Here is a 27,309-nt window from a genome sequence, read left to right on the forward strand (position 1 = left end):
TAGGTGGTTGTGATAATACACTTAGTGAAAAGGGGAGATGGAGACCAAATGGGCTTAAACAATTGCTTTCATATCATTGCGTTCCAGTTTCTTTCTCTATACTATGAGGATAGCATATGCACCAACGGTAATTGTGAGGAAAACATTAGATCACCAGTAAAGTGCTTATGTCAAAGTCAAACACAATGCAAGAGCTAAAAAAATATTAGCTCATACTTTTCATCTTGGAGATTTTCACACTTTCCAGGATGTTTTATTCTTAATTCCATTTTACATTTCTAAAGAACATAGCCTGAATGAAACATCTTGCATTCCACTGGGCTCATGCAGGTGTTCAAATGATTATTAAATAAGAAACTCAAATAGCAACAAAATACTTTTTTCTCATATGTCTAATATTTATTTGTTTTAGGTTATTGATAAAAACTCTCAGAAAACTGAGACGAAAAATATTATAAATATAGTTAGTACCTGTGGAGAAAACACTTCCCTCATGTTATCCTTGCTTGGCCCTTCCCTATGCCCTAATACAATTCCACCAAATCCCAGAGAAAAACATTTCTTCTCTTAAATATTCAATAAAATAATAAATTATATTCATAAGTTTATTTGTTCTGTGAGTCATATAAATGTCTCATTTTTCCATTAAGTTAGAAAAGGAAAACAAAGAGCTATTAATATTTTTTCTTGGACACTCTCATCAGAGCAGATTACCTCAGTACTCCTAAAGTTTTGGAGAAAAATTACTGGGTCACTAGTGATACTAACAAGAAAAAAGAAAGACAGGTCAGTGTACCATGCACTGTCTCAATTAATGTCCTGTCAAAAGATTATAGAATCAGTTTTCTAATCAGGGAATAGAGTTTTAGGAGCATATGCCTAGTGCTTGTAGAATTCTAAAAGTTATCTTATCCAGGTTCAGGAAACAATGACATGATTTATTCTTTGCACATTAAGTGGAAGACCCCACATCTCTTACCCTTCCTTAGGACCGTGGCCCTAGACTGATGAGGTAGGTCTTTGGCCACCACCTCCTCTTTTTGGACTGGATATTTACCATCAGTTTTTTCTAATTCTCCATGTCCTATCCCCATGGGAAAGTGATGTTAGAACACTTTCAAATAATTCTCTGCACTTCTTCATTTCAGCTAGCATAACTAAGTGCCATGCCAAAAAGTTCCTTTCACATAGAATAATGAAAATTAGCACTTAGTAAGGAAATATTACAACTGCATAAGGAAATATTACTACTGTATATATAAAAAGGTTATATAAATTTGAAAAACAGTTCACTTGCCAAGGATACATATTAAGTATGTATTTGAACTATGTCTGAAACCAAGGTAAATGGCTCTGAAATAATTGTCTTTTTCCCCCTTCCTTCTATACAAAATAATTCTGAGAATATTTTGAGGATAAGAATTTTGCAATAACCTTCATCTAAGATAAGAGATCTCATTCCCATCCTTCATGATAACCTCCATCTCATACCTAATTCTTGGGAATCTTTAGATAGATGATCACAGAAGCAGATGAGTGCTGAGGGAGGAAAAAAGGAATTTGCTAACTTCCAGTAAAATTTCTATTGCAGAAGATAGAAGAGAGGGAAAGGTTTCCATTTCAATTCTTATCTGTAGATAAGAAAATCAAATACAGTGAGACTCAACTCCTAAATGTTATTTATTATAGAGCATTAAGTAGCTCAGAGTATATAAAGGGCTTGGTAAACAGCTCTGAAATTATTCCTGCACAATTTCATGCAGAGCAATACCTATATACCTATATAAATGACACCTCTGTCTGAAATATCAGTTTCAGTCAGTAATTCTCACATCTAGGATTAGACTCCAAAACATCTGCCACTTCCACCCAGGGAACTGTGTGCCTTCACCCTCATGCTTCTCTGAACACCAATTCCCTGTGCAAGACCAACTCCTAATGTGGCTAATCTCTGAGTCCATATCTAATTTGTAAAATGTCAGTCATCTGCCTACAGCCTAGCAGCAAGGGCAGATGAGAATGTGCATTTTCAGAAGGTAAGAAAATAAGAGGTAAGGAAAATAATTGAGGATGGCAACTTGCCATCAGGAACATTCTTCAGGATTACTTGGGTTTTCCCTTTACAGAGCAAAGAAGTCTGTAGTTTCTGGGCTATGTAGCTCACAGAAATAGGAAATCCTTGGTTCTTTAACCAAATGACCATTTCTATTCTTCCTCTTATAGGCCAACCAAAAATAGCATCCTATTAATTATGCATATTTATCATGCTTTGAAAGCATTTTGTTTCTACTTTTTTTGTTTGTTTTTTGGGTCACACCCAGCAATGCTCAGGGGTTACTCCTAGCTCTGTGCTCAGGAATTATCCCTGGTGGTGCTCAGGGGACCATATGGGATGCTGGGAATCAAACCCAGGTTGGCCGTGTGCAAGGCAAATCCCCTACCTGCTGTGCTATTGCTCCAGCCCCTTGGTTCTACTTTTAACTCAACTGTTTTAATAGTTTTATTCTAGATTTTATTCTGTATTAACAACATAGGCCCAAAGCAATCAGATAATGAAATATGGTACTCCCCAAAGTCACTGTACAAATCATTTTGTTCACTTGTGACACAAGCTTTGATAATGACAATAAAATTCTCCCTCTCATTCTTGAGACATGGTCCATTTTACATGAGGTCTGGCATAAACTACCTTAATTAAAAGAGATTATTATCAAAAGTGTTAAAGTCAGCTTAAAACAAATTAATTCTGCTACCATTTCATAAAACAAATTATAATTCAGTCTGACACACTCAAATTGTTCTTCCAAATACAGTAGTTAAAAAATACGACATTCTAACATTTCCTTAGTATTATTCTGGTTCTCTGGTTTAGTCAAATGTGGGTGTGGTATTTGAATGCTAAGATCCCAAGAAGAAGATTAGTAATTGGAAGTAACATAACATTTTTATCAAGTCAGCTTGATGTTCTGCTGGTGACCTATTAAATAGCAAACAAGAGTCTCAAAGATGGCAGGATTAATAACTCTATTGGGACTACTTCCTTTTCATACCAAGGCAATACATTCATATATGCATGTATGCACATATATATTGTGAATACAAATACAAATATAATACAAAATATTTTGATGAAATAGTTACTTAGATGGTTGTTAAAAAAATATCACGCACTATATGTATAGCAATGCTTAGTACCTCTTTACCACATTAGTACCAATTCAAAAGAAAAATCATATATGCTTCAGCTATAGTACTTACCCTAATCAAAACCTAAAGAAAGGGCAATACTATACTTTCAAATTCGCTACTTATAAAATAATTTTGATATGTGACACTTGTCTAAATGCGTGAGATAAAAAACTTTGTATCTATCTTTTGAGCCTGAACTTTTCCTTAGATGCAAAACACTGATGCTTTTGTTGGGTTCAAAATAACTAACTGTAATTTGCATTTGATAGCTTCGTTTCTCATGACAATAACATTTCTAGAAAAATGAAAGAATGCAATTTCTCACAAACAAGGTACTGGCTTCAAAAAAAGTAATCATTTTAAAATTAATAAGTGACATGAAAAAGGAAAACAATGACTATTGAACTACCTATAAGAGAAAAATCAACAAATAGATTAATTGAAAAAGTTATTCTAATCTGTGTAGGGAATTGTTTAGGGGGAACATAGAATTACTGACATTTATGATTTTAGTTAATTGCTTTGGTAATGTTTTTACACAATATGGTTTCATTATTTTTCTGACTGGCACTCTTGAAAAATTCTTTACCACCATGTTAACCAGGTGGAAAACACTGTACAGCAAATTAGAAATAGTGAAATATCTTTTCATATCATTATAATAAATGTATAGGTATACTTAATGTCAAAATTGTTTATATTCTAGGTTCCTCTAATATTGCTGAACAATTGAAAATTGCAACCAACCAAATAAATTGGAAAACTCAAAGCTAGTGGAAATGGAGCTAGACAGCAGCAAGATCAGATGACAACAAAGATTAAAGAAAAATTGAAGATCTGCTGTGTTTACTAAGTGTATTCAAAGATATATTATTAGTGAATGCTTTATTTGGAAACAGTTGTAAGAAATGTTAAGAAAAATAAGTTCCTGATCCGACAACATGGTATGTTTAGTCAGACTATACCTTGAATCCAGCCTTTGCCACTTTCTAATTAAACACACTTCTTTTTGAGGAAGTTTTATCCACTAGCTTTAGTTTGCTCATCAATAAAGTGGTCTAAATGCTAATATCTATGTCACAGATAGGAATTAGAAATGGATTTCCTCAAATAAGAAATATGTGACATACTCTGATGCTTTTGTTGGATTCAAAATAACTTTCACACTCAACTGCCCTTTGTGTTGTCCAAGAATTGCCTGTGGGGTACCCAAGCCTACCAAACACTACTTGGAAGCTCCATTTCTACCCACAAAGAGAACTGAATGCATCTAAATGAAGTATCAGCACAACAAGTCAAGAAGTGCAATTAGATCCTATGCAAAGGCTCTAAGAGTAGAAATAGCAAAACAGATGATTTACGAGAAACATAACATTGTAAGTTCTTTCACCTAAATCAAGGATATACAAAGCACTGGTTGAATTCCACAAGAAGAAAGCATCCAACCCCATCAAAAAATGGGGTAATGAAATGAACAAAAACTTTCTCAAAGAAGAAATTGGAATGACTAAAGGCACATGAGAAAATGCTCTACATCACTAATCATCAGGGAGATGCAGATTAAAACAATAATATATCACCTCACACCACAAAGTCTGGCCCACATCCAAAAGAACAAAAGCAACCAGTGTTGGTGCGGATGTGGCAAGAAAGGGACTCTCCTTCACTACTGGTGGGAATGCCTACTGGTCTAGCCCTTTTGGAAAACAATATGGACGATTCTCAAAGAATTAGAAATTGAACTCCCATTTGATCCAGCAATACCATTCCTGGGAATATATCCTGGAGAGGCAAAAAAAAGTATAGCCGAAATGACATCTATACTTCTATGTCATTGCTGCACTGTTCACAATAGCCGAAATCTGGGAAAAAAAACCCGAGTGCCTGAGAACAGATGACTTTTTAAAGAAACTTTGTACATCTATACAATGGAGTACTATGCAGCTGTTGGAAAAGACAAAGTCATGAAATTTGCATACAAGTGGTACTACATGGAAAATATCATGCTAAGTGAAATGAGTCAGAAAGCAAGGGACAGACATAGAAAGATTGCATTCATCTGGGGAATATAAAGTAACAAAATAGGAGACTAACATCCTAGAATAGTAGAGATAATTTATAGGTTTACTCCATGACTTTAAGGCCAGCCACACATGCTAGGGGAAAAGGGCAGCTCAGACAGAGAAGGGCACACCAAGTAAAGGGTGTTGGGAGGATCTTCCAGGATGGGAGATGCATGCTGAAAGTAGACTATAGACGTAACATGTTTGCCACTCAAAGCCTCTTTTGAAAACCTCTTATATCAAAAGGAGAGAGAAAACAAAAGGGAATGCCCTGCCACAGATGTGGGATTGGATGGGGTATAGGAGGGGTGGGAGGGTTACTGTGATCATTGGTGGTGGAGAATGGGCACTGGTGGAGGGATGGGTACACGATCATTGTATAACTGAAACCCAAGTATAAAAGTTTGTAATGTCAACAACTGTACCTCATGTTGTTTCACTAATAGAAAAGAAAAAAAGAAAGCTTAAAGAGTTCTTGTAAACTATGCAATGGAATGGCAATATTCCTGCAATGGCAATATTCTCTGGAATGGCAATATTTCACTCCCTTTATCTAAAAGAATTCCTATCACTTTTTTTTGTTTGTTTTTTGCGTCACACCCAGCAATGCACAGGGGTTACTCCTGGCTCTGCACTCAGGAATTACCCCTAGTGGTACTCAGGGAACCATATGGGATGCTGGGAATCGAACCCAGGTCGGCCGCATACAAGGTAAAGGTCCTACCCGCTGTGCTATTGCTCCAGCCCCAGAATTCCTATCACTTTGTAATATGAACCCAAAAGGACACTCACAAATGGGCAAAAATATTTTTGTCTTCATTGTAGCTTCAGTGCCTGGCAATCTCCCTGTGGCATATTTGATATGCCAAAAACAGTAACAAGACTCACAATGGAAACGTTACTGGTGTCCACTCAAGAAAATTGATGAATAGCAAGAGGACAGTGCGACAGACATTTCTATAATGTTGCTTGGGAATATAATTAAATATCAGTGTTCATGATAAATCTCACTGACATTCCTTTTTATAAATTTCAAATCCAAAACAGAAAACTTTACAAACACCTTCCTATTTGGAAGGTCAGAGAATTTTCGTAAGAAAATACTAATAGTTTTTCCTTTGGAATGATTAATAGCTTAATTTTACTATAAGACAGTACAAACTTCTATCTCCAATAACACTTTTCCTGCTATGAAGTTATATAGAATAATAATAAAATATATTATTTATAGAAATAATATACGAATATATATGTTCATATAGGAATATACATATAGTTAATAAACCAAATAAAAGTTTTTATTTTTAGATTTCATACACCTAAATTTTCTAAAGATGAAGACTGGAGAGGGAGTACAGGGGTTAAGGCAATTGACTTTCCTGCAGCCAACCCTGGTTCAATTCCAAAACTGCATCAAGTACCTCAAGCACCATCAAAGGTGATCAGTTCCTGAGCACAGAACCAGGAGTAAGGCATAATAACCTAACTTAGAAGTGTGCTCCCTTAAAAAAAACCTTTCCAAAACATTTAACATATTATCTAAAGTCTAATGGAATTACTTACATTATTGTGTCTTCTGGGCCATAGCAATAGCACAGCAGTAGGGCATCTGCCTTGCAAACTGCTGTCCTCTCCCAGCCAGGTTCAATTCCTCTGCCCCTCTTGAAGAGCCCAGCAAGCTACCAAGAGTATCTTGCCCACACGGCAAAGCCTGGCAAGCTACCCGTGGCGTATTTGATATGCCAAACACAGTAACAACAAGCCTCACAATGAAGATGTCACTGGGCCCGCTCAAGCAAATTGATGAACAACGGGAGGACAGTGCTACGGTGCTATGATAGTGTCTTCTGAGATAGGTACATAACCAATTATATAGCCAAACCTGCTTTCTTGAACTTTACTCAGCAACTCCAGAAGTTTTTTCTTTGCTTGTTTGTTTGTTTGTTTGTTTGTTTTATTTTCTGGATCCCCCACACCCAGTATTGCTCAGAGAATCCTTTGACTCTGTTTTTAGGGACTGCTTTCAGGATATATTTAGGAAATTATGCAGTGCTGAAAATAAAAGCTGACCATTCCAAAGACAAAGCACACATTCTAGCCATTTGACCCATGACCTCAACCACACATCTCAAATTTTCCGAACAAACCTCTCAACTATGGTTCATTAACCAGCACCTTAAAATTATATCCAAAAATAATATAACTTCTTCTACACCGTCTATTCCTTTTTCTTGTTACCTATTCCTTCAATTGATTTACAGGGCATCTTCAAAACTGCAACTGATAAACATTTCTGTCTTCATACTGAACAGTAAATTTATTTAAATTTTTTTCAACAATATCATAGATATGTTCCCTTTTGCCCATTCTTAATATTTTCTTTTAGACCTTTATTAGGGCTGGAGCGATAGCACAGCGGTAGAGCATTTGCCTTGCACGCAGCCAACATGGCTGACCCGAGTTCGATTCCTCTGCCCCTCTCAGAGAGCCCAGCAAGCTACCGAGAGTATCTCGCCCGCACAGCAGAGCCTGGCAAGCTACTTGTGATGTATTCGTATGCCAAACACAGTAACAAAAGTCTCCAATGGAGACGTTACTGGGCCCGCTAGAGCAAATCGATGAACAACAGGAGGACTGTGACCTGTGACCTGAGACCTTTATTATCTCATCTCTAGATTATAAAAAGTCCTTGAAAAGGTTCTTTCTATCATTTTCCTTCTCTATAAAATCTAGTTTAAACATAACTCTATCTTCCTACTAATGTTGTCATGTTTACGCTTTATTCAAATACTTTTTAGAGCTTTCTAATGCCAATTAAATAAATGGCAAACACCAAGCTTAACCTGTTAATAACAGTCCTCTAAGATCAAACCATAACCTCTCAGTCTTTTTAAATTTATACATATTTCAGGTCATCCTATCAAAATTATTAATTAGACTGCTTTTTCCCTGGTGTATGTATGTTAACATCACCAAGGAAACTTTCTATAGAGCCTAATAAAAATACTTTTAAAGACTTTACATTAAAAATTACTCTCTGGGGCTGGAGCAATTATACAGCAGGTAGGGCCTTGCACGTGGCCAATCTGGGTTTGATTTCCAGCATCCCCTATGGTACCCTGAGCACCACCGGGAATAACTCCTGAGCACAGAACCAGGAGTAACCCCTGAACATTGCTGGGTGTGACCCAAAAAAAGCTAAAAAAGTAAATAAATAAAATTAAATAAATAAAAATTACTTTCTATGGTAACTTCTTTTTAAAATAATAATTAAACTAATGACTGTGAATTCTAAATTTTATTATGACTGCTATATTGGCCAAACTTCAAACTTATAATCGGTAATTGTTTTTTCTTCTAAGTATTTTTTCCTAAACATTAAAAGTTTTCTATTCATAATTTCTATGATTCTCTTTAGCAGTTCTATAATTTGTTTAATTTTAGTAAATCTCTCTAAAAGATATTTCTGGATTGAGACAGGAAAATAATCTTCTTTCTCATTAATCCCACATATATTACTCATTTCAAATCAAACATTTTTTTGCCTCATATAATGTTACTTATGGCTTGAGTTGTGTTTGTCATATAGCTAGTATGGTTTCTATCCTCAACAATTTTAAAAAATACTGGTTCATTTAGTTAAAATGTTTCCAGAATATCTCCGAATTCTTAACTCCTGCATATGTCTAGCTTCCCTACTACTTACTAGTCTCAGTTTGTAATGTTTATTATTCACCAGGCTTAGCTAACTGCAACATAATAGGGATCTCAAAAAAGCCTTTCCTTTGTGAAACTTCTGTGTGATCAGCCACTAGTTAGGACCTCAGTTATGACTGGGTAGAAGTCCTCTCCAGTGGGAAATAATGATTTCATGTTTTCTACTGGGTCTTCTGAAACAGGAAGTAGAAGCAGGTCACATTTAACCATCTTTTCCAACATGTCTCTCATGGGAAGATGCAACATTTTGAGTGTGAAAAATGCAAACCAATGCTCATCAAAACTAATTATACAACAGGGATAATTCTGTTGAAGAAAACTCAAGATGCTCAGGTGGAAATTCTCAAAGAAGGGCTCTTTCCCTCATCTGATAGGAAAAGGCTCATCCTTCTGAGAGTCCGTTTCCATTGGGCCTGTGGAAGTTAATGTTGGCAAGAGCCATTCTTTCCTAGATATATTCCTATCATTTAGGATGAGAATCTGCTTTCTCAAAAACACAGAAATTCCTGACAACTTGGCAGATTGAAGATGTTTAAGATGTTTTCTTCATGTGTTCCAGCACCACCTCCAATGATCCATCTGCTGGTGGATATCCTTGGTTTTTCTAGATGCTTATGTTCTAGCAATATTTGTACTAGCTCTTAAATTTGAGTCAACTAATAGCATGCATCTGCAACCCAACCCTACATTCCTTGATATGAAGCTGAGTTGGTACCTCAAACAATTATCTTTCCTGTGGTGCCTGGACCCTACTAACTGTTGATATAAAAATACTGCCTTGCATATTGCTTCACAAAACTGAACTCGAGTCCCAAGCTTGTTGATCAGAATCTATATACAAGACCTGGATAAACAGGTTGTCCTTCAATTCTATTAAATACCTATTACAGCGGGTAGGGTGTCTGCCTTGCACGCAGCCAACATGGCCGACCTGAGTTCGATTCCTCCGCCCCTCTCGGAGAGCCCGGCAAGCTACCGAGAGTATTCGATATGCCAGACACAGTAACAACAAAGTCTCCAATGGAGACGTTACTGGGCCTGCTCGAGCAAATCGATGATCAACGGGAGGGCCTTTACTAGAAGGATGACAATTTGTACAAACTTCATGATCTTATACAGAAAGTCTTTAAGTATCTCTTTGGAAAGACAATCCTTAAAATTCTTGTAGTCTTTTAAACCCAAGATCCCTGAAAGAATCTTGTTTGCACTTACGAATTGATCCACAATCCCCTGTTTATGGGTTGGGAGAATTAACATTGTCAAAATGGCATTACTTTCCAAAGGATTATGCAGATTTAATGCATCCCTATAAGGATGATCATGACATTTTTCAAAGAACTAGATCAAACAATTCTGAAATTCACATGGATCAAAAAAACCCCAATGAATAGCCAAAGCAGTCTTTGGGGGAAAAAAAAAGAAGATAGGAGGCATCACTTTTCCCAAGTTCAAAAAAAGCGATAGTACTACAAAGCAACAATAATTAAAACAGCATGATATTGGAATAAAGGCATACCAGCAGACCAATGAAATAGAGTTGAATATCCTGACACAGACCCTAAACTATGCAATCACTTAATCTTTGATAAAGGAGCAGGAAATATGAAGTGGAGAAAGAAAAGTATTCATCAAGTGGTGCTGGGAAACTGGTCAGCTACATGAAAAAGAAAATGAACTCAGATCTCTGTCTAATGTGAGGCACAATAGTCAGATCAAAATGGATTAAAAATCTCAATATCAGATCTGAAACCATAAGATAACGGAAGAAAATGTAGGCAGGACCCTCCATGACATTAAAACTAAAGGCATCTTCAAAGATGACCAAGCAAGTGGAAGGAAAGATAAACAAATGAGACTACATTAAACTAAGCAGCATCTGCACCTCAAAAAGAAATGGTGACCAAGATACAGAGACAGCTATTGGAATGGGAAAAATATTTACTCAATACCAATAATTTAAAGGACTAATATTTAAAGATATATAAGGCACTGGTAGAAGTTTACAAGAAAAAATCCAACCCCATTAAAAATGAGGAGAGGAAATGAACAGAAAATTCTTCAAAGAAGAAATACAAATGGACAAAAGTCACATGAAGAAAATGTTCTACACTAATCATGAGGAAGATGCAAATCAAAACAATGATTTCTGAACCAATTCTATAATGCAATCTTTTCATGAGTCTTCTAAATGCTAATTAAAATTAAAGTGTATATTCCTGATGATTATATTTTAAAAGTAATGGGTGCAAGTCAAACTTTAATAGGGGCAGGGGTTATGGTGTTTGCTTAGCATGTGGTCCACCTTGTTTTCATCCCTGGCACCACGCATGGTCTCCCAAGCAATTCCAGGAGTGAACCTCAAGCAGAGCTAGGAGGAAGCTCTGAGAACTTCATGGTAGGACCCCCAAAATAAAATCTAAAATAGAAATGGACCAGAGAAAGGATAGTGGGAAGGACACTTGCCTTGCATGCAGCTGACTGAATGAATCTAATACCAGGCATCATATTTAGACACCTCAGTATTTCCTTGAGCTTGTTTGGAGGTTCTAGCAGGGGAGCGCAGCTACTCGTATACCCTCGACCAAAGACCGGTCCGTCTCTATCGGGGAAGGCGTTCCTCTTCCCACCGAGCGCGCAGCTTCGGGAGGGACGCACATGGAGCGGTGAGGGAGGAAGGGGACACCCGCCTAGCCAGCCAGATCAGCCGAATCAACCCTGGCGATCAATGGGGTGACAGATGTCGCAGCCAGATCGCCCTCACATTCAGGATTGAGCCCTGAAAAAAGAGTCAGGAATAATCCCTAGACACAGAAAGGTATGTTCCCAAACCCAAAGCAAAACAAGATAAAGCGAATAATGATCTATATGTTGGCGTTTGTGGGGAGAGAGGCAAAGGTACAGCGAATAGGGTGCCTGCCCTAGAGACAGCCTATTTGAATTTGATCACCCCATCCACATGGTTTCCCAACTCCAAATCCTGGAAGTGATCCCTGGACAAAGATCCAGAAGCAAACTCTGAGCATAATTGGTTTACTCCAAAAATAAACTAAAAAAGGGTGCTGGAGCAATAGCACAACAGGTAGGGCGTTTGCCTTGCACATGGTCAACCCGGATTCAATTCCCAGCATCCCATATGGTCCCCTGAGCACCTCCAGGAGTGATTCCTGAGTGCAGAGCCAGTAACAAGCACTGAGCATCGCTGTGTGTGTCCCAAAAATCAAAAAAATAAAAAAATAAAAAAACCAAATCTATATTTTACTATGATTTTGCTAACATTTATATACTTTATTTACTGATATTTATTTATTTATTCATTTATTTTGCAGTGCCAGGGATCATTGGTAGGATCTCATCATGTTTATTCTTCTGCTAATATAGGTTTTACAGTAAATTATAGAGAATATAACATATTTTCAAATTTAATACATCTGCCATAAGTCCTCTCCAGGGTATTAAGAAGAAATCTCTATTAGCACATGGAAAAGAAAAGTGTATTTTTCAATGTCATAAAGAGTTCTGCCTATATTTTTTCTCAATGTAACTTATAGATTCAGGTCTGACATTAAGATCTTTATTCTCCTTTGATTTGACTTTTAGGGAAGATGTTAGGAAGAGGTCTGAGCTCATATTTTTGCATGTGGCTGACCAGTACTTCCAATGCCGATTACAAAAGTAGCTTTCTTTGTTCCATTTGATATTTTTGTTCCTTATAGGAGATTAACTGTCCATATTTGTCTGAGGACCTATCTCTGTATTCTCAATTGTATCTCACTGATCTGAGAGTCTATCCATATTCTGGTTTCATGCTATCTAGTTACTACAGCTCAGTAGTATTGTTTGAAGATGGGGACAGAACTGCCTCCCATATTCTTTTCACCTGGGATTGCTATGATTATTCTAGGGGAAAGAATGGGTGTTGTGTTTTGTATTCCATATGAATTACAGGAGGTCTTTAAAATCTATCACCTTAAAAATATGTACGGTATTTGAGATATCTTTAAGAAGTCAACAACATTGGGCAAGCAAACAGAACCAAAGATAAACAAATGAAACTACATTAAATTATGAAGCTTCTGCACTTCAAAGGAAGCAGAGACCAAAATACAAAGACACCCCAAAGACTTGAAGAAATTATTTTCCTATCACTTATCTGATAAAGAGTTAATATCAAAGTAGTATATAGTTAAACCCTTCTCCCCTCAAAAAGCCCATCTAACCCATAAAAATGGGAAGAAAACATAAACAGAAACGTCCTCAAAGAAGACATGTAAATGGCCAAAAGACATATGAAAAATGGTCTGCATCAATAACCATCAGGGAAATGTAATTCAAATCAGCAATGATATCATCTCATACCACAAAGAATGCCCGCACATGAAAAAGAATATGAACTACCAGTGTTTGCCTGGAAAAAGGAACATTCATTCATTGCTGATAGGAATGTAAACTGGTCCAGCCTTCCTGGAAAACAGTATGGATATTTCCCTAAATCTAGGAATTGAGCTCCTGATTGACCCAGAAATTCCACTTCTTGGAATATACACCCAAGGACTGAAAACACAATGGAGAAGACATTTTCATCACCTACATTCCTCAAAGCACTATACATAATTGGCAAAATCTGGAAACAAACCAAGAGATGACTGGATAAGAAAACAGATGACTGGATAAGAAAACTATGCTACATTACTGAGCCACAAGGAAAGATAACACCACGCAATTTGCTGCTACATGGATGGATCTTGAGAGTATCATGATAAGTGAATTTAAAGGGAGAGAGACTGACACAGAATAATCTCTTTCATAAGTGGTATATAAAAAAACATAATAATGGAACAAAAATACCCAAGGACAATTGAAACAAAGAACATGAGAACTGATCTTCTGAAGTATGTTCGCATTTGAGGGGAAATGGGGGATAGGACAGTGGTGTAAGGTGTTATGCATGAAAACCTATTCAGCCACAGTCCTGAAAAAGAGCCAAAAGCTTTTTAAAATTTCCTCTTATAAAGGCAAGCTCATAGTTAAGCATTGGTGGAAGGAAGTAGACATGGTAAAGGGTTTGGTGTTGAAACATTATATACCTGAAACCAGAATCATAAATAATTTTGTAATTTACATTGATTAAATAGAATTTTTTAAAAAGTAACCTAAATGTTTTCTTTCTTACATAGACTCTCCCTTAGTGAGACAATCAAGTCTCAATGTTTAAACCTATAGGTCTGTATCACTGTATTACTGTCATCCCGTTGTTCCTTGATTTACTCAAGCAGGTGCCAGTAATGTATCTATATGTCCCAGCCTGAGATTTTAGCAGCCTCTCTACTTACTCATCTTTCCCAATGATTGGAGGCTCTTTCAGGGTCAGGGGAACGAGATCTGTTATAGTTACTCATTTTGGCATATTGAATATGCCACAAGGACCTTGCCAGGCTTTGCCTGTGCAGGAAAGATACTCTTGGTAGCTTGCCAGGCTCTCTGAAAAAAAAAAATATATATATATATATAGAGAGAGAGAGTGAAAGAGAAATATATATATATATATTTCTCTCTCTGATTTGTTGCCTACTCTCTGCACTCCACCAAACATGGTGTGGTAATTATGAAAATGTCCAATGATGTGTAGCGCGACTGACCATGTGTGGTCTGAAAAGCAGACTGGAGCGTGGCAGCGATTGGGTAGTGGAGGTCGGCTGCTGGGGCTGGGTCCCTTGGGGCAGGGAGGGTTCTCACCCGCCCCCATTTGGGGAGCCCCAAGTGAAAACAGCCTGGAGTGGAATACAATGGCAATGCTATGGGGGCCTCATTTTATACTCCTGTGTGGAAGGTGCAGCCATGATTTCCGGAGGGTAGTCAACGAGGAGATTATCTGGTGCCAGCAGGGTGTGGCCTATAGGTGTGACCCCTAGGTCACCGGAGACTGGGGGGAAAGGCAGAGGATCTCTGCTCCCGATAGTTTATAGATTTTATTATTTTATTGTTTATTATTAAAATGCTATGATTTACGAAGTTCTTCAAAATGAACTCGATTAAGACATACAATGTACACTGGTGTACTGGCATTGGAACATCGTATGTCTTAAATCTATAGGACAATGATGCAAAATTTTATCTCCAGTCTGGATCTCTCACATAATTTCTAGGCTAATTAATCTACCTGCCTACTTGATAACTCCCACCTATACTTAAATGTTTAAAGAATATCTTAAATTACATTATGCAATAATTAGGGTCAGGTGTTATTATTAAAGTGTTAAGATAGCTTAGTGTTTAATATGGAGTAAATAGTTATTTAACACTTTTTATTACGAAATGAATGCCTACATTCCTAAATAGAAAAATGCGAACATTTCAGAAGAAAAAAAGAATTTTATCCCGCTGACACTTAGTGAAACAAGTATTGTATACATATTCTGAAGTATAAATGTTAAGTTAATTTTCCACTAAAATTTTGGGCCTAAGTTCATTTTATCATTGAAAAAAGAAAAGTCAAATATTATCTGGAATAAATGTCACTAAAAATAAATTTCATGGTAAATTATTAATAAGAAGAAAATCATTGTCTCGGAGAGCCCGGCAAGCTACCGAGAGTATTCGATATGCCAGACACAGTAACAACAAAGTCTCCAATGGAGACGTTACTGGGCCCGCTCGAGCAAATCGACGATCAACGGGAGGGCCTTTACCTTACCTTACCTACCATTGTTAGATGGTCACAAGTCATATAATTTCCTTGACTTAAAGGAAAATAGTGTGTAATTTGTTAATTTATATATCAGATGCATCTGGTACCTTTAGAAATGTAGCTTAATTCAACGAATATATGATAAATACCTAGAGGATGTCAAGTGTTGCTGCAGTCACTCCAGTGGGCATGAAAACACTATTTTCTCTCTCTTCTAAGATAGAGATGAGAAAATGATATGATATCAGCTTCTTGGCAAATAGTGCATCACTCGAAGGAATCTGACATTTGCGTATCTGCTTCTCTGAGGTTGTGCTGTTTGTGAGGTAGAGCCACAAGGAAGAAAGTAAGCAACACAACCCAATCACTAAGTATCTAGTGTGGGAGACAATGGCATATTAAGTGAAATGTTGTCATAACTGAGACGATCTGAGGGTTTGAGAAAGCATAATTTACAGATAAAGACTCATAAATACATCCAGTAAAAGAATACATATTTGAGTGCAGTGGATGAGGCCAGGGGAAACTGGGTAAGAATAACTGTTACAGCAATCACTCCAGGCATGATACTGTTTAAAGTTTTCCAAATGCTCCATTAATTTTCACATGAACTCAAATAAATTGAATATACATAAATACTGAGTTGATACTATTATATCAGTTTACAAATAAACTAAGAGGTTCAGAAACTCACCTTATGCGTGCGTGTGCATTTCTGTGTGTATGCATATATGTATACACATAAACAAAACATCTGCACACCACCAATTTTGAAAATCGTAATAGAAAAATTATATTAACAGAAAAAGAAAAGCAATACAAAATTTACTCATGAATACAGAAATGATTCACCATAGTAAGGTTATTAAAATAAAAAATGAACAGCTTGTTTTTCAGGAAAGGGAGAAGTGTGAGTATTTATAATCCAAAATTGTCATTAGGAACCATAAGCAGAGAATGAAATAAATGAATGGCTGCCCACATATGGTATCAGAGATGAAAATAACTGGACATTGCAATTAAAGACCTGTTTTATACCTGCTATTCTACAATGATTGTCACTAGTGTACCTCCTTTCTCTCAAATGGGTCCTACTTTGACAATACCTTACCTAATGACTATAAAACCCAATCTGAAAACTTTCTCTACGTTGTTTGCATATGGGACAAAATGTGTGTATGTATGTCTGTATATGTGTATGTGAGAAGGAGTGGGCTATATCATTTGGACTGCACAATCTTCATTGCCTCCGTGCCTGGCTGTCCTCGCCGGAGCCCCTTGGAGGGGAGCGGCTTGAGTTTCCCTCCCTGCCCCGACCAGGGCTCCGGCAGCCGAAGACCTCCAGAACCAGCCACCACCATGCTGAGACCACTCTCCACACGCATGAAGGTACTAGCAGAGGAACAAAGACATGCGGATTCCAGAGCTGAGATCTCCAAACCTGCTTGGATCGGGGCTGAGCTTCCTCCACTCAGATCCTCCATATTCCAGTAAGCAGGGGTCACACCCACCAATTGGCCTCCTGGGGCCATGTAATCCCATCAATGGCCAAGACTCAGAGACTATAAAACCCAGATCCCCGGAAGCACACAGCCGCAAATGCTGCCGTGCGACATCTTATTATCTCATGCTTACTTTGGACAAACTGGCAGGCTACCGAATGTAACCTGCCCACACGGCAGAGTCTGGCAAACTCCCCGTGGCATACCCAATATGCCAAATACCAGTAACAATGATCGGGCTCATTCTCCTAACCACGAAAGAGCCTTGAATCTCAGGGCTAAGATGAAGGAGACGTTACTAGGGCCTGCTTGAGGCAATCAACGAAAAACAGGATGGTTGTGATCGTGAATCTTCACAAATCTTGAATGAAACTCTGTATGAATGTCATGACAACCAAGAACAGAGATATCTGACTGCATTCAGAAATTAACAACTTCCTCTGTAGGTCTTTACTAGCAAAGCTTTATCTGAGGATGTTTCATAATCAATGATAGTGGAAAACAAAGGCCAGTGGCCTAGACATCACTGAGAGACAGGATGAGTCATTAGTCTAAGAAGTGCGCTTTAATATCATTTGTTTTATGAATTACTATCCTAAAATATATTTGCTCTAGGGTACTTAAAAAAATGTCCATGGGGGAAAAGTGAAAGTCAAAAGCAAGATACACATGCATGCATCTGTGAGTACACACAAAGTGACATACAACTACTTCTAAGTGGAATATGAACCAAAGAAATAGTCTTTAAGACTTAAAATCAAGTCATTATGTAACATGATAATAATGAAAGCTATACAGTTCTGCTAGATGCAACACTGACCACTAAATGCTCAAAAGATAAGACAAGGAACACATTGGTTTACAAAGCTTTTATTAAGTTGAGTCCTATAGAAATATGCCAAAATAACATGTACTATCTAAATAAATATAAAACTTCAAAAGGTGAGCAATGAAATGCTTACAGTAATTACATGTCTTGTTAAAGCAGAACTCACTATATCTTTTTGCTAAATTTATGTACTTCAAGGCAGATTCATTTCACCAAGTCAATAACTGAAGTGTGGACAATACTCAGCAAAAGAAACAGTCAATTTAAAAGGTTTTACTGAAACCCCTGTACTAAATGTATTCTTTGGACAGTGTCAAATTCAATTGGAATTTTTCATATTCTGGTTTTCTTTTGTAAAATATCATAAGGCTTAGTGTAACAAGTAAACATACCACTACTGCTTTGAGAAAAGCAAAAGCCATTGGGTACTCAAACGAGGCAAAAAATAAACTAGGTTTTTGACTCCCAAATCTCCAGCATGACTACTCCATATTCCATCTCACTTCTCTATTGCATTCTACCTGTCTACTGGTTTCACCGCATTCTAGGAAGTTAAGCTTTTTTGGCTTCTGACCTCACATTCCAAAGTATCTTGCTAAAATCTCTTAACAGGTATACAAAAAGATTTGTGAGCATTCTGTCTATGGAGTATTTGCTTCCTCCTCTCTGTCCTTAGCACAGCACATATTATAAAGACATAATAAATATGTGCAACTTAATAAATATGTGTAGCATTAATAAGTGAAAAGTTAAACTCAATGTTTCTGTTTAAAATGCAGTTCTAGTCATCTTAGTATACTCACATAGGTGCGAGGGATATAAAAAGAAAACAAAAAGAAAAAGAAAACAAACTTAGGGTCTGAATTCCTAACACCATGTTTCTCAAAGAACTGCAGCTTTGTGCTTCAAATACAAAATGGGTTATTTTTCAACTATTAAATAATTCAAAAGGATCAGAAGAAGTCCATATACAGATAATCTTGTATTCTCTTGCTAAGTGAGTTTATTCTTTATTTTGCCAACATACTCTGAAGTTGTTTTTAACAAAAATTGCTGCTAACACATGAGCATACATGCATGAATGCGTACACACAGGGGCACACTCATATTCCCCCTTTCCTCCTTACTCTTCCCCTTCTGTAAAATGTAACTACTAGTCAATCAGTCATTCAATAAATAGCAACTCAAAGTATTTTCTGCAACATTGCTAGTCAAGGACTGAAATAAAATATATTTCTTAGAGAAAATCAAATGAACCTACTGTGATTGAATTGTTTTCTTAGGCATTTTGATAAACACATACACACAAATACACACACATGCACATATACTCACACACAAATAATTCCTTTACCTGAAAAGAACTTTTTTTCAGTAAGTAATAATCTTGCTGACTGACTTTTATTGTTCAACCAGATTTCTAGCATTTAAATGTTTTGGTCTGTAATAGTCTTAAGAAATAAAATGGACTATTTTGAGGGAATATTTTCCTTAAGGATTTAAACATCAGTCTCTATTTTTCAACTATCCAAAACAAGCACTTAGAAAATATAAAGCAGAGGGATGGAGCAATAGTACAGAGGGTAGGGAGTTTGCTTTGCATGCAGTTGACCCGGGTTCAATTCCCAGCATCCCATATGGTCCCCTGAGCACCGCCAGGAGTAATTCCTGAGTGCATGAGCCAAGAGTAACCCCTGTGCATCAACAGGTATGACCCAAAAACCAAAATAATATATATATAATCTGATAATATATCAGAGAGGCAGTAAATATGGAGATTTGAGCTCATATATGCTTTAATATCTTTAATAATGGATGAAAAAGAATATTGCACAGAGGCATTAAAAAATTTCATCATAAGCATGCATGCTTTTGGGGTTCAAGATCAAATGCAATATTTTATATTATACTATGATCTTTCTTTTTCAGGGATTTAAGATACTGAATCCCAGGACAGTCAAAGGAGGTTTTAAAATTTCCAAATGTATGTACATTGTTCTCTGCTGGAACCCTCCTTGTGTCTGATTTGAACCTGGCTCTGTTTCTGTTCTTCTTCATCTTTAAAAACATTGAATTTCTCTGGTTCACAATTTCTGCTAGTATAGCCTTTCAGCTCTTTTTCAAATAAAAGAACGAATAAAAAAAGAAAATCAAAGGCTTTTTTCAAGTTGCAAAACAACCTTCTCCTGCTGAGCTAACAGATTTCTGTGCTTTTTGTCTCAGAGAGGAAACAGAATATACTCTTAAACTCTTCTTCCACCCACTAACATTTGCAGCTGTTTCCTTCTCAAAGATTCATGACCACTATAGCCCAAAAAGGTTCTATAAAAATTAAATAACCCAAACAAAACTTTGAATGTAAAATTGAGAGTATCTGTCCATTATTTTAACTCAACACAATGCTTCAATTAATAGATTAACCCGACAAAGATTGTATTCAATTACCAAAACTGATTAAAATACCAGTGTGTGAAACAAAGGAGATTAATGTCTCTAAATTTAAAAAAAAATGCATCCTAACTGCTTTTTATGAGTAATTAGAAAAGTACCACTCAGAGGCAAGACCGTTTCAAACCTTTGTAATAGATTAGTAGGTAGTGAGTTGTTAACAATTAAAGAAAAACATAGCGATTAAGACAGTCTTAGGCACATAGAGTTAAAAAAATCATAACATACAAAATTCTCCTTCCATATCATATTATTATCAATTTTAGGAGAATAATAGCCACAAAAGAAACAAAATAAAGGTACAGTGTACAATGTTAATCAGGCCTATTAAATAACCTACATAGAATTTTATGGCAGTACACAGAAAAGAAAAAAAGGTAAACAAAAAGAAAGAAGACTGGAAATTGGAAAGAAAATAGAAGATAAATAATGAATCACCCATCTCTCATCAAATTCTTCTATCCACTATGATTTTCTAGAAGGATTCAAAATTTCAGTTGCTTAATTCTTACCCTTATATCCCTCAGTGTCAAACTAATACATAGCTGGGCATAGTCAAAGTTTTACCTATCAAAGTCAACACTTAATTTCACAATATTTCTGACATTTTAAACTAAGACTCTTCACTCTAGCTTCATTCACCTAATTTCTTAATAACAGAATCTAGAATCCAAAACCAATTATTCTACATGATTAAAAAATTTTCTTACCACAATCTTATACAATAAAAATATTCACTTCTCCACATCAATTTCTCATCTCCACCATCCTCACACAGTTTTATTCAGTTTTCTCAGTGTCCCTTCTTCTTCTACCCCAGCCTGTCTAAAATCACATAACTGATGAAGTGAACTACATTTTCGTACGTATTTTCAAATCCCACAGGCTTGCCCTTTCTTCATACTTTCCCATTTCTTCTTTTTTCCAGTCAAATAGATTACTAAGCACTATTTTAGAAAACAAACAGTGTCTTGTGACTCTGGATAATTTTGTTGTTTAAGCTAAATTAAGGAGAGTAAGACTCTATTCAGTCAAAGCCTTGGGTAGATTCAGAAGGGTTTTGCATGCAGCTGTAGAGATAGTAAAATGGGTAAGGTATTTGCCTTGCATGCAGAGACCAGGGTTCAACCGTTATCCCATATGTTTCCTTGAGCACTGTCGGGAATGATTCCTGAGCATAGAGCCAGGAGTAATTCCTGAGCCCCACCGGGTGTGGCCCTGAAACGAATAAATTAAAAAATCAGGGTTCAACCATGACTTTTGACAGAAGTTTGAAAGTGAAACAGTTGTTGAAATTAGCACTGCACTGTCCTAGCACTGCCCTCTCGTTGTTCATCGATTTTTTCAAGCAGGCCCAGTAACGTCTCCATTGTGAGACTTCTTGTTATTATGTTTGACATACGAATATGTCACGGGTAGCTTGCCAGGCTTTGCCATGAGGGCGAGATACTCTCTATAGCTTTCTGGACTCTCTGAGAGGGGTGGGAGAATCAAACCCAGCTTGGCCAGCTGTCCACATGCAAAGCAAATGCCCTAGCACTGTGCTATCACTCCAGTCCGAAATACTGTAGCACTGTAGCACTGTTCTTCCGTTGTTCATCAATTTACTCGAGCGGGCCCAGTAACGTCTCCATAGGGAGACTTTGTTGTTAATGTGTTTGGCATAATGAATACCTCACAGGTAGCTTGCCAGGGTTTGCCGTGGGGCGAGATACTCTTAGTAGCTTGTCGGGCTCTCTGAGCGGGGGAAAAGGAATCAAACTCAGATCGACCACGTTAACTGCATGCAAGGCAAACTCCCTACCCGCTGTGCTATGGATAGCATAGCGGGTAGGGCATTTGCCTTGCACGTGGACGACCCAGGTTCAATTCTTCTGCCCCTCTTGGAGTGCCAGGCAAGCTACCGAGAGTGTATTGCCCGCACAGCAAAGCCTGACAAGCTTCCCCGTGGAGTACTGGATATGCCAAAAACAATAACAACAAGTTTCACAATGGAGACATTACCGGTGCCTGCTTAAGCAAATCAATGTTGAAATTAGGGTCGATATAAAGAAGTATTCAATGTAATAAATAGGTGACAATAAACATTTTCTTTGTGAAGAAATTAAAAGATAAATTAATAGCTAAATACAAAGATAGGTTCTGCAAAGTTCTTTTAACCTGGGTGATATTTTAAAATACAGTAGACTAATCAGAAGATAATAATACAAAGGGAAAAACTGACAATAAAGAAAATAATTGATAAATCACCAAATGGTATAGGTTATATTATAAGCCCAATTTTGGTTGCTTATCACTTGAAGACCAATATCCAAAAGACAAGCATTAATAAAAGAAATGCAGGTTTTATTTAGGGGCTAGAAACCTGATTATATGATACATTCACTTTCCAAAACCATCTTTTTGTATGGTCATAGAAGCAGTTTAAATAGAAAAACAGAACAAGGAAGGTTGGATTGCAGACTGTTGGCCTGATCCCTGAGGAATGACTCTGATATATCTGCAACTAGAGATTTATGATATATTTTCCATTCTCTGATTGTTTAGGACAAGGTATATAGAGTAGTCTCAATGTTTTTAAACCATCCTGCCCAGACAAGTTTTCTGGTTTCTAATATTTAATTCATTCTTAAATTATTTGAGTTGATTTTAGTAAGATGAGATAAGGCATGCCAGTAAATGAAGAATACTTCTTATTGTAGAGACTAGGAGAATGATATAAAAATATATTTTTAAGAGCTCTCAGACAAAAGACCTCGGTGAAAATTTCACTGAGCAAAAAGCTCAGTGAAAAATTTCCACAAAGGGTCTGTCTTATTGTATGTGAAATTCATTGTATGTGAAAACCCCTGATAAAAAGACTGAAATCAGAAATGGAAAACAAGTTTTAAGTTTGAGAATAATTATGCAAACAATTCAGAAAAGATACAAAGAAGAATTGACAAGAATACGTCAAGATAATGAATTAAAATTAAAATATTCAAAATGGTTTGTGTGGGGTGCCAGTCAAGATGGCATTGGTGCAGCGGCAAGTGCCAGAACTGGTGGAGGTGTTGCAGCTATCAGCACTCTGAAGAGCCAATGGGGTCAGAAAATTTCTGTGTGAGTGAATGTCAGTTCCCCTTGGATATTCTTTCTCGGAGACAGATAAAGAAAGAGCGCACTCCAGTAGATAAAACTGGCCAGTTGCCCACCACTGAGCACTGGCCCAGAGATGGACTCATGAGAATGATGGCAGCATGGCCACCAGTGGGCTGAGGTACAGTAGCTCTCAGTGCTATGGGCAGTGGCAGAGATTTACTATGTCTAACTAGAGATCTTCAGGTCCAAGTTGACACCACTGTGGAGTGCTGGTCCTGGAGTTGACGGGGTCCAACAGGTTCCCGTGATGGGACCCCGGGAACCTGCCACCAGAGGAGCAGCCCTGATACCATTCCTTCCTCTGACCAGCCACTGCCTGCAGCATATTAAGAAGGGAAAACCTCCCTGAGCCTACAGCTGCCTGAAGACCCATGATGGGGCATGTGCTCCTGGTCAAGCTCTGCTGGACTGTTGGCAGCATGCAATCCACCCAAAGTGTTCAGGCTGTAAAAGGTAGCAGCCCTGATTCCAGTCCTGTTCCCTGCCTGGGCCACTGCTGCTGACGCTACTGGAGTCCAGAGGGCATGGCACCACCAACAGGTCAGCCTGGGTCTCAGGGGCTAGTGCCAGAGCAGTCTGATGGTGCCTTCCTGATACCCCGAAACTGCCATTGTTGCTCTGGCTAGACTCCAACAACTCAGGACCAAATTTCCCAAGAAATTAAACTGAGACGGTGGGGAGAAAAGGCGGAAGGGAGCAACACCCTTTTCCTCCCGGGGAGGCATGGCACTGTAGTTTAACACATGGTCCATTCACTTTCCTGCCGCAAGTGCCGGGCTCTGGATTAAGTCCTTTTACCTCTGGAGCCATGGCCATGCCAGAGAGCTGCTCGTGGGGGGCAATTCATTACCTCGGTAGGGCGTGAAGGATGAGCCGGTACTGCCCCCCTTTCCATGAGACTGCAGTTGCTCCATCACTGCTGGCTCATACCTGGCTTTCCAATAAGCTCTGAGGTGTTGGCCACCTTGCTGCAGGGGGGATGGGGAGGTGGCCACTGCCTCATAGCTTATTGAAAAGCCAGGTATGAGCCAGCGGTGACGAGGCAATTGCAGTCTCCTGGGAAGGGGGCAGTACCAGCTCGTCCTTCATGCCCTGCTGAGGTCAAGAGTTGCCCCCCACAAGCAGCTCTGGCATGGCCATAGATCCAGAGGCAAAAAGACTTAATCCAGAGCCCAGCAGCTTGAGGCAGAAAAGTGAATGAACCATGCATTAAACTATGGTGTCATGCATCCCCAGGAGGGAAAGCGTGTTGTTCCCTTCCACTTCCCCCCGCCCTCGGCAGCAAGGCCGTCGCCTCAGAGCTTATTGGAAAGCCAGGTATGAGCCAGTGGTGAAGGGGCAACTGCAGTCTCATGGGAAGGGGGGCGGTACTGGCTCGTCCTTCTTGCCCTACTGAGATCATGAGTTGCCCCCCACGAGCAGCTCTCCAGCACGGCCATGGCTCCAGAGACAAAAGGACTTAATCCAGAGCCCGGCAGCATGTGGCAGAAAAGTGAATGGACCATGTGTTAAACTACAGTGCCATGCCTCCCCGGGAGAGAAAGGGTGTTGCTCCCTTCCACCTTTTTTCTCCCCTGGCGGCAAGGTGGCCGCCGCAACAGACCTTATAGGAAAGCCAGGTATAAACTGGTGGTGACGGGGCAATGGTAGTCTCATGGGAAGGGCAGTGGTACCGGTTTGTCCTTCATGCCCTACTGAGGTCACGAGTTGACCCCCAACCCCAGAGGCTCTCCAACACAGCCATAACACCAGATGCACAGAAACCAATATCGTAATTATCTGGCTATTTTCAGAAATACAAAATCGTGGCCGCGTGACGTTATATGGTTCTCATAATCAGCTATAGAAAACCAAGTATTTCACAATGCCTTTTCAGCAATTCTGATTGTTGGGGGGGAAATTCTAAACAATAATGGTGCGTCTTTTGTCGAAATAACATTCATCAATGGTGGTGGGAAATGTACACGGGTGGCAGATGAATGTTGGAACACTGTATGACTGAAGTCAATCATGAATAGCTTTGTGATGGTCCATCTCACAGTGATTCAATTAAAAAATGGTTTTCACATCAATAATACACATAGTGGTACTTATATACAGTGTTCTGTGAAACGTCAGGTGTTATACCAGTTTTATATCAGATCATTGAATTTCACTCTGCATCTCTTTCTGTTTTTTTTCTCTTCTTGTTTCACGTGAAAAATTTACATTGTCCATTTTCTCTTATGATTTTACCATATTTATAATCATTACTACTAGCTTGATTAATGGAACACTTTGATAGCCTTACTTCTCAGTCTCATTAACCTGATCCTTAAGAACTCAGTCCTTCAACACTGTATAACATTAGTATACCATATTCTTCATAGAACTTTGAGCAGGAAACAGATAGACAATAATACTCTCTGGATTTTATTTTATTTATATTTATAAATCTCTGGCTACCCAGGGATTATACCCAGAAGCCTCACCTGTCGGTGCCAGATAAATACCTCATCAGCTGACCTCCATTACCTCCACTACTTCCATTACCCAGCTGCCCCCATGTTTCAGACCGCTTTCCAGATGCTCGGGCCGAGCCTCACACATGAGAGAAGCCCCACAGAACCAGGTAAATGGAACTTTGTGACCTTGTACTCCAGGCTCAACAGGACCTGGAAACAGAGATTCTCTGCCTGCCTCCACCAATCTCCAGTGACCCAGAAATCACACCCAGAAGCCCCACCCTGCCCTGCCCTACCTGCTTCCACCAATCTCCAGTGACCCATGGATCACATCCAGAAGCCCCACCCTGCTGGTGCCAGATAAATGCTTCATTGGCTGACCTCCACTACCTCCCCTACCCTCACTACCCAACCACCGCCAAGCTTCAGGCTTCTTTATGCATCACGCAGGTGACACATCATAAGACATTTTATACCCATCTTCCAAGATTACCACGCCATATTTGATGGGGTTCAAATATGGTGTGAAACATGGGAACATCTAAAAGGGCAATTAGAGGATGCCGTAAAAGCTTCCATTCCTCTCAAAGAAACTGGCAAGCTACCAAGAATATCCCGCCCACACAGCAGAGGCTGGCAAGCTACCTGTAGCTATTTTTTATGCAAAAAAATGGTAAAAAAAATGAGCCTCATTCCCCTGAACCTGAAAGAACCCCCAATATGGCAATATTAAGAAAGATGAGCAAGGAGAGGCTGATAAAATCTCAGGGGCAAACTAGCATGCTAAAACAAAGAAGGACTAAAATGACTGTTCAATGCATGTACACTAGCATCAGAAGCATTCATTGAGGACTTAATGGTGCAAGCACAGAAGATCAAGTATGACATCATTGGTCTCACCAAGATGAGAAGGCATCGACCACATCATGCCACTTTTGACACTGGAGAAGAACTGTTCCTTAGACCATAGGACAAAAGAGGCGTTGGTGGTATGGGTGTCTTTTTCAACACAAACGTGGTCATGAGCATTGTTTCATTCAAATACCTAACAACCCAAATTGAATGCTTGAATAGATGTGGCTCACTTACAGCAGTTTCTATCTTTGTTGTCTAGGCACCAACATTTAACTACGATGAAGAAAAAATTGAGAAATTCTACATGGAGCTGGAGAAGTTCTATAAAGAAGACCACACCTTCTACTAGATCATTGTCGGTGATTTAAATGCCAAGATAGAACTGAGAAAATCACCCAAAGAACTCCACATTGGGACCTATGGCCTAGAATGGAAT

This window comes from Sorex fumeus, unplaced genomic scaffold (genome assembly GCF_029834395.1).
Source record: "Sorex fumeus unplaced genomic scaffold, SorFum_2.1 ptg000014l, whole genome shotgun sequence".
Taxonomy (NCBI): Eukaryota; Metazoa; Chordata; class Mammalia; order Eulipotyphla; family Soricidae; genus Sorex; species Sorex fumeus.